The sequence below is a fragment of the Agelaius phoeniceus genome, chromosome W, assembly GCF_051311805.1.
Source record: "Agelaius phoeniceus isolate bAgePho1 chromosome W, bAgePho1.hap1, whole genome shotgun sequence".
NCBI lineage: Eukaryota > Metazoa > Chordata > Aves > Passeriformes > Icteridae > Agelaius > Agelaius phoeniceus.
The window spans coordinates 19399461-19414386 of record NC_135301.1 but is presented as its reverse complement, the minus strand read 5'-3'; the positions used below and the strand labels follow the sequence as shown (position 1 = coordinate 19414386).

General features: G+C 39.4%; 1 protein-coding gene across 2 annotated transcripts in view; it reads left to right on the top strand.

Annotated features, from left to right (window-relative positions):
• LOC129132431 (protein ARK2N-like) overlaps positions 1-14926 on the top strand; it is a 68339-nt gene that overhangs the window by 11796 nt on the left and 41617 nt on the right. The gene's annotated exons all lie outside the window — the stretch shown is intronic.

The window sequence follows — 14926 nt, the reverse complement described above, 5'->3', positions numbered from 1 at the left end:
ATATACAAGCACAGGTGACATTTCCATAGTCAATGGCTGTTCCCTCCAAGATGTTTGTTGAGTTTATTTAGTCCATGACTGTGGGTTTTATCCATCCTAGATGTCTTTGTGGGCAGAAGGGCTTGTGAGTTGTTAGCTGGTTACTGTATCACGAGCTCATGACTGGTGTATCTGGAGCAGTCCCTCCCCATTGTCCATGGTAGTTATGGCATACAGTGGCAGTGTCATTCTTCAACCAATATTATACAGTTCAACATTGGTGACTGTTCTCATCCAAAAATCAAATCCCCTTAAGATATACATTGTGTTTCCCTGTCCCTCTGCATTACCCACCCAGGCCCTTGAGCAAAAACAATCCCACAGATGGGTTTGCCTTTGCTTGAGGCAGGACTAATCCAAACTGTCTTCCCTAACACATTCCTCATATATACCATGGGGGACTTTATCCCCTCCTATGGCACGTGGTGGTTTTGATTGGGCCGGGCCAGCTCAATTGGCAGCACCTCTAGTGTTAACTGACCAGGTGGCCTTTGCTATATGTAGATCCCAATGTTTGAAGGTTCCCTCACCCATTGCTTTTAGTGTGGTTTTTAACAGTCCATTGTACTGTTCAGTTTTCCCAGAGGCTGGTGCATGATAGGGAATATGATACACCCACTCAACCCTGTGCTTTCTGGCCCAGGTGTTTATGAGGTTGTTTTTGAAATGAGTCCTATCATCCAACTCAATTATTTCTGGAGTGCTATGTCACTGCAGGACTTGCATTTCAAGGCCCAAGATGGTGTTTCGGGCAGTTGTGTGAGTCACAGGATGTGTGTCCAGCCATCCAGTGTTTGTTTCCAACAATGTCAGCACATAGTGCTTGCCTTGGCAGGTTTGTGGGAGTGTGATATAATGAATCTGACAGGCTTCCCCATATTTATATTTTAACTATTGTCCCCCCCATACCACAGAGGCTATACCTGCTTGGCCTGCTTGATTGCAGTGCATGGTTTACAGTTATGGATAACCTGGGAGATAGTCTCCATGGTTAAGTCCACCCCTTGGTCACAAGCCCATCTGTATGTTACATCTCTTCCCTGAAGACCTGAGGAGTCATGGGCCTACTGAGCCAGAAATAATTCAACCTTATGGTGCCAGTCCAGATCTACCTGAGACACTTTATTCTTGGCAGCTAGATCTACCCGTCTGTTGTTGCGATGCTCCTCATTAGCCCAACCCTTAGGTACGTGTGCATCTACATTATGGACTTTGACAACCAACTTCTCTACTCAGGCAGTGATCTCTTGCCACAGTTCAGCAGCCCAGATGGATTTTCTTCTGCACTGACTATTGGTCTTTTTCCATCGGTCCACCCAACACTACAGAGCATTTGATACCATCAACAAGTCAGTGCAGAGATGTAGTGTTGGCCATTTCACTCATTCAGCTGGAGCCAGCTGGATATCTTTCAGCTCTGCAACCTGACCTGATCTGCCTTTGGGATAGTTTGTGATGATCTCCAAGATCCCAAGGCAGTTAGGATTTCCTATCTGAGATTACTGTGTAATCAGTGATCCACTTAATCCACAAAGCACCAGTGGCATGATGTGTGGAAGGGACTTCCCCTTTAAACACCCAGCCCAGCACTGCCAGTCAGGGTGCCAGGGGGAGCTGTGCTTTGGTGTCAATCACTTCTGAAGCAGTGTGAACCCCTTCATAAACTGCCAGTATCTCTTTTTCAGCTGGGGTTTAACAGGCCTTGGATTCATTGTATCCCTGACTCCAGAATCTGAGGCCATGTTCAAGTCTCCCTGGGTACTTCTTTTCAGAGACTCCAGGAAGGACCATTCTTCCCAGCTGTGGAGTAAAGCATGTGCCTCACATCCTGTCCTGACTGGCCCAAGGGCTACTGCATGAACGATTTCCTGTTTAATTTGTCCAAAAGCTTGTTGCTGTTCAGGATCCCACTTGCAATCATTCTTATTCTGGGTCACATGATAGACAGGTCTGTTCTTACTGAAGTTCCAGCATGTCCAGCACAGCGGCACTCAGTGATGGTGTGACTTTGATCAGGCCACAATAGTCCACTGTCAGCCTCCACTCTCCATTGTACTTATGCGCTGGCCATATAGAACTATTAAAGGGTGAATGAGTCTTGCTGACCAATCCCTGGCTCTCCAGTTCACAAATCATCTCATGGATGAGAGTCCAAGTTAGTGTGGTGTTGTCAACAGTGTAGTGTTGTGGTAGTGATTGGTACCTGTTGTTTTTGGAGCCTCAGCAGTCCCACAGCAGAAGGGTCCTCTGAGAGACCAGGCAAGGTATTAAGCTCTCTAATTTCCACTGCTTCCACAGCAGCTATCCCAAAAGCCCCACAATACCCTTTTGCGTCTTTGAAATACACTCTCCTGAGGTAATCTATGCCAAGGATGCATGAGCCAGTCACAATGGGGTGGTTTTGCCATTCGTTCCCTGATCAGGCTTACTTCAGTTCCAGTACAGTCAGCTGTTGGAATCCCCCTGTCACCCCTGAAAGAGAAATAAACTCTGTCCCTACATATTTCAGTGGCTTAGGGTACATTGTGCACCAGTGTCAACTGAAGCCTTATACTCCTGTTGGTCTGACGCGCCAGGCCATCAGATCCACACAGTCCAATAGATCTGACTGTCCCTTTTGTCCACCTGGCCAGAGGCAGGGCCCCTCTTGTTCTGATCTGATATGTGGGGTCATGGTTGGAGAGAGACCCAACACAACACCGGTGGGTCATCAGCAAACAGACACGAGTTTAATATGGCTGCCCCTTTTATAGGGCTTTGGATTTCCCGGGTTTAGAATTGGATGAGACCTCTCTCTGCCCAGCAGTGTATCTGCATCTCAGCTAGAACAGGGTTGGCTGAGGCCTTTGCTTGGGTTTGAATCCAACCCATCCCACCTTATCTGAGGACTTGTTTTCTTCTCGGTTGGTTGAGTTTAGGGGGTCGCTTCAAATCAGCTGCAATGCGACAACACTGGTCATAGTACTTGTTGCTCACTTCATGTAAATATGCATTGGAGGTCCCTTCAAGAGAATCTGAAAAAGCATCGGCCCTTTTTTCTGTCTGAGGACTTGCACACTAGAAACTGGTGTAGCATTTATCCCTGGATGAATTTCCTGTGGTGGGTCTTCTTCCTCTCATTTCACATCCCCATGCTGCTAGGCCAGGGGTAGATTTCAATCCCACTTCCTCATGTCTTCTCCATGGACACACGTTGTCATTATATTGCAAAGGTTCCATAGTGCTAGAATTTCATACCTCCTTGACATTTCTTGTAGGCAGTTCCTCTAAGCACTGACTCCAGTTCCCCTCAACCAAACCATCCACTCTTTTATAACACTCTTCTTATTGGCTACAGCTGTGGCCTGTTAAAATCAGGCCTGCTCCTAATATTTAATAATTAACCCAGCTGCAACTCTTTAGGGGGTAAGATTACTTTCTATACTACCTTTATTTACTTATATTCTATCCTCCTACAGTCATGCAGGTAAAACCACAGATTACCTGGTGGTGTGTACCCTTTCTAGCAGGGGAGCGCTTGCTCCAATAGCAGAAACTCTGGTCTGTTCTTGCAGGGCATGGGACATTTCCTTCCTAACTTGCTTGAGTCTTTCAAGTCTGTCTGCAGTCTTGGACAGTTGTTACAGAGCTGAGGTGCAGGTGAGTAGGGAGGAAAAAAGATGCGATTGCTGGAGTCAAGTAGTCAACTAAAGCACTGATTGTTCTTCTTTCATTGACATCAATGCTAACGAGTTGGTGTACGATGATGATACACTGTACAAACTTCCATCACACGGACTGTGTACACTGGACCTCATCTGGATCTAGAGGGGACTGCTTGGTATTTGAATCCCTATAGATTACCTCCAGCATAGCTAATTCTCTCAGATACTGGATATCTTGCTCCATGGCATTCCACCTGCTTGGGTGCACTACTGCATCATCCTTGAGAGAATACCTTTCCCTCACGCTTGACAAGTGTCGCTTCCAGAGGCTGAGAGTTCCTGTTCTTTTACCAATCCCCTCATCAATGCCCATGGATGCCAGTTGCTTGGTTTTACTACCATCTAGTTTCATGTTATGAGCCATGATATCACAGCATGGGAGCAGCCAGGTCACCAGGGGTTCACCTGATTGGTGACAAATCTTTTTGCATGTCTTGCAGCTCACTCAGGGATAAGGATCGGACTATTATCTCTGACTCTGCCTCTTCCTCCTGTTGCGAGGGCCCTACTTTCTTTTCATCCCCCACTAAGCAAACTGATTTGGTCTTGGATTTCTTCTGTACAGGAGTGACTGCTACTGGTACAAGTTGTTCCTCTGGTTCAGCTGCAGTTTGAGTTGCCACAGTGACTGTTGGTCTGCTTTTCTCCTCCTCCCTCTGAGGATTCAGTCTAGTATTGAGCCACGTCCAATAAATAGTAGCCAGCGCCCAGCATGTTGCATAACTTCGTGCCTCTCTGGAATTTCCACATCATTTTCCTTTCACATATTTTTTCACTTTAAGAAGGTCCTGTAGTTCAGGGGTGAATTTCCAGACTATCAGAGAAGTCCTCCAAGTACTGGCCCATGTCCTCCCACATTCCATACCACCTATGACTATCCACCTTCGAGGCAGATCTTTGAATGGCCTCCCTAGAAATCTCTTTTGTGACTCTAAATGGGGTGTGGACCTTACTGAGGAGACCTGGCAGACTTAGCAACAATAACATGCTTTCCTTAGCATTCAAAGGAAATTGAAAATTCTCAGAACCTTTTCTACCAGGCCTGAAGGAGGAAAAGGGGGTGAAAGGCTGGGGAAAGTCATCCTCCCCTGTTCCCTCCACAGACTGGGTATGATTATTAGTGCACTCCCAAAAGTAGTGCCTGAAGTAAGGGTAGGAGAGCAGCACTGAATACACATCCCAAATGACACTCATTGCCCTTGATGTTATCATGTCATAAGGTGATATCCCTCAGTACAGCAACAAAGAAATCCTGATCCCTTTTCCCTGCTCTGAAAAAGACCACTGTGATGGGCACATTGCATATACAAAGAATATATACAGGATTAGGTTCCACAATCACATGAATGAACAGAACAAGCAACATTGTGACCAGTGGTTCATTGCCTCATACAACAGATGCTTAGATCAAATTTGTTTCCAACCCGAGATCGAGGCAGATCTGTTGCTATCTCAACCCTTTGTGCCTCACATTGGGCACTAAATAAGACTGTCATGGTTTAGGAATGATATTCTCCAATTTAGTGCTCCCACTTGCTCACTCCACCCTCCCTCTCCTCTGCTGGTCTGGAGAAGAGAATTGGAGAAACAAAAGGTAAAGATTACAGGTTGAGATAACAATTTCCTGGAAACAACATAAGGAACAGTAACAGCAACAATATTAATAACAAAAGTGTTCAAGAGAGGTGAGCGATTCACATGGAAATGCTCACCACTGTACCACCAACAGAGCCTGACAATACCAGACCTTTGTCTGGTCTGGGAAGATCCCTTCCCTCCTTCCCGGAAAATGACCCTGAGGTGGTATAAAGTAACCTCCTGGTCCTAGCCATGCCGATCCTGGCTACTGCAAAAATTAACTCTGCCCTGGCTGGAACTAGGACAGCCACTTAACACAGTATGTGTAAAAGCATGCCTTTAACCTTTTTTATAAAATAGTATATATGGAGCAATTAGGTATTTGTAAACAAATTTTGTAAGGAGATCAGTTTAACTTATTTATCTCTCAGACTGAAACACCTTTATATACAGATCTCATAAATGGATAATAACTTTGTTCGGAATGTAGCCAGTGAAATTTCTGCCAAGCTTAAATGTCTCAGTCAGGTAGTTTAAAAAAAATTGTAATAATTCTGTGTATTAATAGATAAAATTTGGATTTGGTTAGTAAGAGTCAAAATTTAAAACCTTTTAATTTCATCAATTTCAGTTAATTGTTTATTTCAGTGCAAGCAACTTTGAATGTGGAAGAACAAGCAGAGGATGACAGCAGCTGAGCATAGATTTTAAAGTTGCGTTCTTTCCAGGATAAAATTATCCCAAGGTACCCAGAAGACTGAGGGAATAGTTCATATAAGATATAATTTAAACCTAATTTCCCCATAAAACCTATCTAGTGTTAAGAACACTTGTGTAAGATCAGTGGTTGTAAATGGTAAATATTAATTTCTTTGGTCACTCTTTTCACTTGCCTCAAAACTGGAGCCAGGTCTTCAGCTATCATAAATCAGCTCCTCTGAAATGAAAAGTGTGTGTTGATTTACACAGTTGAATAGCTGGTCCATGAGCTTGTTTTCCATGTAAAGCAGTATGTTTCTCTGTGAACGGAGAGGGGAACCCCGCCTTTCTGTTGTTGTTCTGGTGTAGTATAATCTACCCAATGAAGGATTTGGCAAGCTGTGCCATTAAACAGGAACATCTCTTTTCTTGCTTTGTATTGTGAATTTGAGAGATTCAGAGCCCTGAAGAAACCAACCTTCAGATACCAATAGTAGTGATGAGTCTGCATTTTTAGTAAGTGTGCAACAGACTTTGGCATCTCTTTGAGAAAACAGATTCCCAATACATATTTTCAGATTATGTTTTTTTTTCTTCTGGGAATTCTTTTGCTATATTAAATGCAGCCATATGTTTGTCATTATTTCCATTATAAGGTCTTATTTTTAAAGGACATTGACTACGAATTTTTGGGAAGTTAAAATTGCTTCAGCTGAAATTTTCATATAAATTTTAACCTCATCCATTCTGTATTTCATGAAATCAGTCTGACTTATTTTAAGATTATCAGAAGGAAACTCCTACTTTCCAACTCAGTTACATTTTGAATGTATGTTTATGCTCACATCTCAAGAAATTACTTGAAAACCACCAAATGTAACAAGTAGAGGAGAAATCAGTAGTTTTTCACAGATGTGGAGAATCACAGATGATAAGGTTTCTCTAATTTCCCTAGGTTTTATACTTCATAATGGAGTAAAGAAACACTTCATTTTCTTTAAAGAATTTTTCTTATGGTTTCAAAGATTAAATACATTGAGTCAGATTACCTGGTGTAAACTGGTGTAATTCTGGTGTATATTCCCAGAGGTCAGAGAATCATAGAATAGCTTGGGTTGGAAGGGACCTTAAAGACCATCCATTTCCAACCCCCCTGCCATGAACAGGGATACTTTCCACTAGACCAGGTGGCTCCAAGCCCCATCCAACCTGGTCTTGAATACTTCCTGGGATGAGGATTCACAACTTCTCTGAGCAACCTGTTCCTATATTGTAATTTTTAATATTGAATTACATGTTTTCTAATGTGGCAGCTGTTCCAGCATAGGAGTAATGGGACACCCGTACCACTGTGGAGTTAGGATTTAGCAGCAGGTGAAATACAGCTTCCTTTGCAAAAGAAAAAAAGTTTGTATAAAGGCTTCATTTAAATGTCTCTAAATGTCAAACTGAGAGCTCAGTAAATGAAAAATTAAAGGATTTTCTCCTAGAATTTGACTATTTTTAGGAATCCTTGAAAGTCCAGGTGTTAGCGTTCAGAAACACATAATCACATAAGCAATTATATGCAGGTGCTTTTATTAAGAGCTCTGGGTGTCAGGAGTATTCAACTCAAATCTGACTCCGACTATACATTTGAGATGATCGTGTTTTTATATTCTATCGTTATATAACTTTCATGTTAATTATTAAACTTATATTGTTCTATTGTATACATAGATTTCAGTCAAGCATGGCTTCTCATTGTTCCCCCTTAAATTTCTAACATAGTTTCTCATTCTTCTTATGATTATACAATAATTATATTTAATTACTAAACAATCATCACATCTAACAATTATATCATTTGTCATACTGCTTATGCAAATGCAGTGATCTGAGAAAACACAAAGCCTAACATTTTCAAAGTCTGTCTTTAACATTTTCCAGGGCTCCACTATCACAGGGGCTTTAATGTGCAGTGGTTTTACCGACTTATCTGCATGTTCTTTCCCAGGCATCTGTGCTGCTTCCCTCCCTCAAGTGGGGTTTGGCAAGCAAGGTCTTTAGGAAGTTCTACCCTTCACACTTTTTAAAAATCTGAATATCTGAGATTTTGCTTCAAACATCTGAATTCTCCATTTTTATTTAGAAAAAACATTGAAGTAAAGGCAGTGAAACTTTTTTCAGTTTTTCCATTGCAAAACTTAACTGAGCAAGGAAAAAAAGAACTCTTCAACCTTTCATATATACTAGACTTCAGTATAATTTTTAACAGTATTTTGATAAAATAATTCAGGCAGAAATATACATCTCTATTTTTTTAGTTCACAGTGTCTTTTGGTGTTTTTGCAGAATAGTTAGGTTATTTTATCTGAGCTGCCAGAGTTAAGACTGGATGACCAATTTTAACTTCAATGAAACAGGATTATATTTGGTAGTTATTTTACAAATTTAAATGTGTTTACTTTCACTCATTTCTCTTGTTAATATATTTTGCCTCTTCCTGTATCCACATACTGTAAATCTCTTTTTTTTATAAAGTAATATTTTGAGTGTATTAAGAAATTAAATTCTAGCCCTATTGATATTAGTAGAAGTTTGCTATTGGTTTTAATGGAGCTAGCATTTAATCTCATTAGAAATTAAATTATTCTGTAGTTTTTGGTCAGATCCTTCAGATGAATTTCAGGGGAGTCTTTGCCTGATGAGGGTGTATAAATCAGACCAGTTGAGTAGATATTTCTAAAATAATTAGAGTCTGCACTGTGACCACTGCAGTTACATTTGGAAGCAGTAGAACAAATGCACTTTGTAATTTGTACTGTAAAAGCTAAAATATTTGGGCTGATTGATAGAAATAGTACCTTGAAAACATGAAGCTAGAAACCAGTCTTTCTCACAAATTTTGTTAGTTTCATAGTGTTAGATCATCAAAATGAAGGCATGTGAAAAATAGGCTTATTAAGTTAGAAGGAATTTCAAGCACTCTGTTAAATCTCACCAACTGATGGGAGCAACGGATTAGTCTGGAACATCAAAAGCTTTGCATCAAGGCTGTATCAGTCCTTTTTTGGGAAAGTGCAGTTTGTCCTTGCAAAAATGTGATGTTTTCTGGAGGGGTATGTAGGGGGTGTGTGTTTGCTGCCTTTTCCTAATGTAAGTGGTATTTACACCCGGAATTTTTTTTTAACTGTCATGGCTATGTAAGAGTGTAGGTTGTGATGGTTTCCAAAAGCCTCCTGATAGACTTTTGCAAGTAAAACTGGGGAAGAGATCTGTCTAATATATCTGTTTCCATAATTAATGAATCAGTAGATGGCATCAGGGTAAATAAATCCTGTAATGAGAAATAGAGGCCACTTCCCAATAATTTCAATGCACAGCCATATTCCATGTGCCTTTGCTTAACACACAATGAAAAAGACTTTATTATATCTTTATATGTAATTTGATTAAACAAATCCAAGATATTTTCCATCTAGTCATCAAAAAGCCTGAAAGAATGAATTTTGATCAGCAAGACTTGAATTTTTTGAGATCTCTTTTGATGTGATATATTAAAAATGATCCAGTCTGAGAACAGATACTCATTTGATAATGTTGTTTTGATTTTATTATTTTATTATGGTTAAAAAAACAAACACAAACCCTTTGCTTTGTGAAATTAAGGAAAATTGGAGGAAAGTGGGTTCACCAATAAAGTTCACTTTATGATTTTGGAAGGAATGCTGTTACACTATTTTTTAATGCATTTACAGTGTATTCTTTGCCTAACTCTGTAAATTTTGAAATGTAAATACTGTAACCTCAAATAAATAAATAAATAAATAATCATAATGAAGTGTTTCATGTTGCTAAACAGCATTAAAAAAAGCACAGATCCTGCCCCCCATCCCCTCATGGGAATTGTTTTAGGGTCTAGCTAGTTTATGCCATTTGAACTGTGCATACTTTATGAAACAGTAGCTCTGGGTCACATTTGAAATAAACAGGGTTGTATTGCTTATCTAAACAAAAAGGCTGTTAGCCTGTAGTCTTTTATATGAAGCCTTTCTGTTTGGATCAAAGTTACTGATGTGTCTACTGTAAAATATTTTAACAAATTTAAGATGAATCCTCTAGGTTTTGACACACAAAAGATTTCAATTACTGTAATGATCATCTGATCTTAAAATTTATATAGGTCTAAGACTCCATTACATGTTTTGTGTAATCTTGAAGTAAATGGCGTTATTGCTTAAATTTAAATGTCAAGTGTAATTGAGGGCATTCTTAACTCCTATTATTTTAAAATGTTTCAGTATTTCCTTTTGTTATATAAAAATACATCCAATTGAGTTTGAGAGATTGAGACAATGCAGTACCTATATTCACAGTAAAGATGTAGAGGTGAGGCTGGAAGAAGCTGCGTCTCTTTTGGCTTTCAATTACTTAGGTGCCTCTGTGTGTCACCGTTTTAGCTTTTGCACATTTCATGAAAGCATTCCTAGATACTATTTTTAAGCTCCTCAGTAATTTGAGGAGAGCATTGCTTTCACCAGAGCTGAGCTCTTCTGCTTGTTAGCTTTGAGCAAGCTGCAAATCTCTGCTTGCCTCAATTTCCCCCATAGGCAAAAGGAGGTTAATAAGCACCTCAGAGTTCTTTGAGATCCTCTAATGGAAAGCTTTCTGTGAGGGTTAAGTGCTGTAATTATTATTGCTAATATTATTGTACCTGTTATGTGTGTTTTAAAGCTTAGTGTGATATTTACACCTAAATAAGGCTCCACGTCTCCTTCATTGTAAACACACTGATGACTCCAGAGTGCAATTCAGACCACCAAAATTAGACTTTTAATTCTGAAATTATTTTAATCAGAATAGCCTTCTGGAGATATAAGTCTTTTTCCTCTACTTCTAGAGAAAACAGCAAAGTTTAAATCCCATTCCTAAAGCTGGAATTAATCTTGCTGAACTTCAGAGATGTAAAAGTTAGGTGCCTTGGCTAAGGTGGCTGCCTAAGGTCTTTGTGTTTACTAGGGAAGGAGGGGAGATGGTGATGCTCCAGGCTGCAATTTCCAGACTGGGATTACCTTACTCTGAACAACTTGTCTCTGGCTACAGTGGTAGGGAGTTTAGGTGATGATGAGCTTGGAAGAACTTGCCTAAATTTAGGAAAGCTAAAGTAATGATTTAGAGTCAGTCTCATGGAATGGTTTGGGTTGGAAGGGACCTTAAAGACTCCCTAGTTCCAACCTCTCTGCCATGGGCAGGGACACCTTCCAATAGACAAGGTTGTTCAAAGCCCCATCCAACCTGACCTTGAACACTGCCAGGGATGGGGAATTCACAGCTTCCCTGAGCAACCTGTTCCACTGCCTCACCACTCTCAAAGTCAGTTCCTGTCCAATATCTAATCTAACTCTGCCCTCTGTAATTTTTAAGCCATTCCCCCTTTTCTTATCCCTACATGCCCTTGTCCAAAGTCCCTCTCCAGCTCTCTTGTAGCCCCTTTAGGTACTGGAAGGTGCTCCAAGGTCTCCCCGGAGCCTTTTCCAGGCTGAACAACCCCAACTCTCTCAGCCTGTCTACATAGATTTAAAGGTCTAAATTCCCCATTCAGGTTCTGCTAGCTAATATCTTTTTGTTTCCTGTGCATTGGTACACAGTGGTTGCAGTGCAAAAGTATGGTGCTTCTTATAGAATCACTGCTTTTAACCTATAGCTGAGATTTTACTGTTGATTCTCCCATTTTACTTGTGCTGCCATTATAATGAAATAAGGGATAATAGGAGCATGGATCTTACAACACAGTTTAGACCACTGAATGTCGAGATGTGGCTCTATGAAAAACATGGGAGCAGATAGCAGATAAGAAATTACTTACTTTTCTATGTTGCAAGCTTAAAATGAAGGTTGATATGTGTAGACATGGATTTTTGTGCATGTGACTTCTGATTTAGTTGTCCTGTGGAGTTAGTTTTAATGTGTAAAATAAGGGAGAATTGGACACTTGGGAACATTGACCCCAAACTGACCTCTGCTTCTGAATTCTTTAAAAATAAAAAATGCAGTCTTTCCCTCCCCCTATTAATATTAAATGTAAACAGCTGGATTTTTCTGCTGGTATTTACTAACTTTCATCTTTGCCTTTTTCAAGCATTTATTGCTTTAGAAGTGAATTATAGCTTATCACCAGGGGATATGTACATCTTCCACATCTTCCAGCTACCTTTGTTGCCTTTTTCCCAACCTGGAAATTAAACTCGAGATAATTTTAGTAAGGAGATAATATAAGAGCGGATCTTTATTTGAAGGCCTTCAGTGGCACTTATGGAAAGATGTCCACAAAAGCCCACCCCCTCCAGGGATGAGTACATATTTATAGGCTTTAGGAAATTAGCATAATTGATAAAAGGCACCAATTAGGAGGACAAGTGGTGATGCAATTTCCCCCCAGGTCAAGCCCCTTCTCTGGAGTGTCCTCTTCGGCAGTAGCTGTACTTCGTCCATGAAAATGTATCTTGAAGACTTGTTTTCAACCTTGTTTCTCAGGAAGAACCAAGATAGCATAGGGGCCTTGTACCCCCCGGGGCTTGGAACTCTGGAATTTGTTTTGTATTTCTGCTTAAGGAAAGGTCATGGAAAAGTACTGGGAAAACTAGTCACTAATACAATAGACTACATAGCTACAAATATATGTGCAAAGAATATAGAAAACATAGGAAAAAAAGGCAAAACCCAAGCTGGCATCACCTTGGCTTCTCAAAAGACACGATTTTTCTTAAACAGATTGTTTAAATTACTGATAAGGGAACCTCCTAATTGTGTTACATTGTTTTGATTCTGGCATGGTTTGTTTTGGTCTGTTTTTCTATTTGTTGAAATCCCATTACAGTAAGTAATTGCAAGAAGTGGCTCTATTGCAAAGAAAAGATTATAAAGTTCCATTTTGCTTGTAGTTAATCCTTTTACCTTTTCAACCTGAAAGCATTTTTTCACTTTATTTCCAAGCTGAAGCCAATCTTCTTTATTACTTGGTACTACACATAAACTTTGCATCATGTCACAAGATGATCACATAGTTGGCTAGGGAAGTATTATTTATTTCCAAATTTAACTGCTCCTGTCCCATCCTTATAGCACTGAAAATGAAACAGGTTTTTGGGAACAGAGGATTTTTTTATATGCCTTTTCTGCAACTTTTATCTAGTTCTCTGCAACTTATTGTTTGGGCATTTTTAAACACACATAGGCACTTATTGCTTATTTCTTCTTTTATACATGCTGAGAATCCAGGAACTTGCAGCATTGTGGCTATTGTCTTTGTTGGTCATTTACTTGTGATAGATATGGTTAAAACTGGTGTTGGGCCCTTATGTTTTCAAATGTGATTCTGAAAGACAAGGTTGAGAAAAAAATAGATCTCTGGTGTGATTGCTTTGTAAATAAGCAGCTTGTTTTTTTCCAGATTGGTAAATTGGTGGCTCTTACACTGACAGATGTAATGACAGTATTTAAATTATATTGAAAATATTTTTGTCTATTTGATGTATACTAAATTGAAGTGGAGTTATACGGTGTTCTGTTTGGAAGTGTGGAAGATACAAGAGTGGAGCTACAGATAACAAGTTTATGCTTGTACTTCCTACTGATGAAGACTTTCACACAAGTTATTTCTATGGGTAGGTGATGAGAATATCACTCTGCATGTATATATATTTATAATACATTTTTGCATGATTATACATGTAGGAGTGGTACAATTTTGACTTGAGACTATTAGTGCCTTTTGTCCCAATGCAATTTTATTTGTGTAGACATGTCTATCTAAAAATCAAATTTCATTTCTGCTTTTGGAGATCTGAAGAAGAAGTGAGACAAAGACCTGAAGGAACAGTACGTAGCTCCTGAAATTTTAGATAACCTATTGAAAAAATGGGCAAATAGTCAATATTGTACTTGACCCTCGTATCTTCTCCACTCGACTGTTTATTTTTATAGCTCATGTTATATATGTTCACACTGAACTGTAATGATAATACTGAAAGACAACATGCCTCTCTGATTCTGTCCAGTTGTGGCTTATGCATGTAATTTAATCATCGGCTGTCACAAATAATTAACTGAACATCAGCCAGCTTAAGTTTGAACTTGGTCTTCCGTTATTTTGTAAGTCTTTTAAAAAGACAAAGATTGCCTTTCAGTTAATTATCATGACTTATTTTCCAGTCATAATCATCAGTTTTTCATGTTGCAAACAGTTTGACCTTTAATACATTGTCATTTAACTGCCCATTTATTTTTGTGAGGTCTGTTTTAAGTTTCTAATATAACATCATTTTATGAAATTGTTGATTTGGAGGCAGGTCTGATTTGAAATATTTTGTGAATTTCTTCATACCTTGTTGCCATACTGATCTTTAGTATGACTTAAGTGATATGGTCACTCTTCAACGAAGTGTGTTGCTGATCACAAAATAGGCACTTCTGAAAATAGTGAGTTGAATTATGTTTCAGGCACCAAGTTACAAAAACCCAAACTAAACACAACCAAAACAAAAGAAACCCCACCCTAAAAACCTCAGGAGAAACAGCTTTTAAGAGAATTAAATTTGAAACTTTTTTCTATTTAATCCTTGATTTTGTTGATGAAGCCTTGGCCGAAAGAGTTTTGATTGCCTCATTTGGAGAGTGGGAACTCCAGCCACTTTCATCCACTATGAGTCAATAAGCTGTAGCTGGGGTGAACCATTTAAGTTAAACTGCACATCCTTTCAGAATTATTTTTCCATTCTCTCTGCTTCTACATTAATCTTTGTCTTGAATTTGACTTTTTTCTGAGCCTCTTCTGTTTCTAGCATGTTTTCCAATTATAAGTGATTTTCATTCATTACAAAGAATATAGTTGGTCCTAACAAAATAGCTTTTTGTTATTCCTCAAG